The sequence below is a fragment of the Aptenodytes forsteri genome, unplaced genomic scaffold (genome assembly GCF_000699145.1).
Source record: "Aptenodytes forsteri isolate BGI_AS27 unplaced genomic scaffold, ASM69914v1 Scaffold605, whole genome shotgun sequence".
Taxonomy (NCBI): Eukaryota; Metazoa; Chordata; class Aves; order Sphenisciformes; family Spheniscidae; genus Aptenodytes; species Aptenodytes forsteri.
Window position 1 is genome coordinate 211939 of NW_008794427.1, and position 2406 is coordinate 214344.

Consider the following 2406-nt stretch of genomic DNA (forward strand, 5'->3'; position numbering starts at 1 on the left):
AGGGTGATAGGCCGTGGGCCGCAGGCCTCGCACGGCCCCTCGCCTTCCTCCCGAGGGCAGACCTCTCCCGCTGCCCGCCACCGTGCCCTGGGCACGGAGCCTTTCCCGCTGAGGGGGACATGGAGGGAGAGCGTGAGGAAGGGCACAGGGCAGCCTGGGCTCCTTCCCCAGCCAGGACGCGCTCACGCATCAGTGACTGGTGTCTACCCTCTCCCCGAGCAGTCCCTACGTGGCCTTTAGCTCTTTGGCTCTTTTTTTTAGGAAAAAACAGGCTGTGGGAGTCGTGGGGGCTGAAGCAGCACCCTCTCTCTCAGCTACAGCAGGTTGTCTGTATGGCCTCACCCTCACAACCAGCTGCCCTGTAGCTCCCCAGGCATGGGCACCAGGCTGGCACTGACATACGTAGCACCACTACCCATCTGCTTTCAGCATCGTTTCTCAACAGAGGTCTGGCCTTACCGATAACGGAGTTGATCCGAGATCAACAATTCTTTGAGAGTTGCTCCTTCCCCAGATTGCGGCATGAGTTTGCTCCTCTTTGGAAAAGCAAAGCAAGATTGTCCCCTTTCTTCCAAAGGTGTTAGGCATGCTGTGCTCCAGCTGGTGTTGCACACGTCTTTTCCCCATCACAAACCCATTCATCTCCAGGTACCAGGAACCTCTAAGAAGCCTGGTACTGCTTTATTTTCCCCACCCATTGGACCTGCTAAGAAAAGACCATTTCTGCATGCCTTTTGCTTTGTTATTCGTAACGATTCTGTAACTTACATACAGAGTTTTTTTTTCTTCCCTGGTCCATACCAAGAAATGGGTCCCTGACGATCGCTTGAAGATGGAAAAAGCCATATCCATTCACTGAATGGCTGCTGCAGTCTGAGATTTGCCTAGGGTGTTTCTTTGATGTGAATATGGAGACACAGAGAGGATGGGTCTTCACTGATGCTTTTACTTGTGTTCAGGTCCCCATTAATCTGCTTTTAGCTGCAGCCATAGTAGTGTTACTTGTTTTTAGCACCCTTTCCACCTCCTACCCAGCCCGCTGTCTTTTATGCCTCACAGCCTGGCTCTTACCCAGACCTTTCTTACAGCTTTTTTAGCACAATTGTTTGAAAACCCACTAAAATAACTTTTTTTCCTTTGTTTTGATTGAGACTCTAACTTCCCCTAGCAAGAATTTCTCCACACATTCAAGCTAACTTTTTTTTTCTTTCTTCCCCCCCAGATCTCATCCCACTTTTCCTGGCTTATGTCTCCATTGATTATGTCACTCACAGTAATTCCTTTGTATCTCCAGCCTTCCCCCTTCTAAAGTCTAAAAGCTTCTGCGTGATGCTGTTAGCAAGTGGAAAATTCAAGGAGTTTGGCTGGGCTTGTGTGGGGAGATGACAGGTATTTCTCACATGTGTATCAGATGGGAAGAGAGTTAAAAGACAATGGTATCGGTATGTTCTTGCTCTCTATCTACATTGCAGATGAGGGAAATAAGGCAGGAATGGGAACGCATTTAGCAGAGTCATATTAGTGATGGATGTGTCTCAAAGGGGCTTAGGAAGCAGCCAGACAAAGGCAGGAAGGCCCATCTGGCAGCGTGGTCCACGGTCCCTTCAAATTCTCCATTTTGAGGCTCACCTCAGAAGGCGTAAAGGATCCATCCGACTTTGAACTGGAAGAAGCTGGGCTTGCCCCTGCCAGCTGCAGCTCTGCTCTCCTTCCCCCTCCGCTTACTGTAAATGGCACAACTTATAAAAGTGACTGCTTAAAGGGTAAGCTAACAGACACACACTCCAGCTTTTATGTGTAGAGCATTGACCACACTTCGGCACTTTACCTTTTAAAAATAGGCTATTCTTCACAAATTGCAGAAGTGAATCCAAGTTCAGATTCCTTCACAGTCCCTCCGTGAGATACTGAATCCCCAGATACACACAGGCAGACATGCACTCTGCGTTCAGTTCTGCCATGTGGAAAAGGTACTTTGAAATTACGTTGCCTCTTGTGAGCCCAGTGCATGTTTCTGTTTGGGGACTACTGCTGGGTCACTGAATCAAGGGGAACAGACAACACTTCGAGGAAGAGCCCCCTGTAACTACAGTAATACAGGGCCATTTTGTTTTAGAAGCATGAAACCGTAACCCTTTCCAGTGTTTACTTTTATTGACACAATGGGCCAAATTCAGAGTGAAATAAAAAACAGTGACATGAGGATTGAGTTGAGTGGAAGTTGCTTGCTGATGGAAGGGGTCTTAACATGTGCATTAGAGGGGATGAATTATCTTAAAGCACTAATCAGTGTAAATAAAAAAGCATTCAAGTTACTCCTCTGATAAAATAAGTAAAGTCAATAGAAGCTTTCTGTACCCCCACCTTCCTTTCTGTGCAATATCAATCTGTAGCATTTAGAAACCA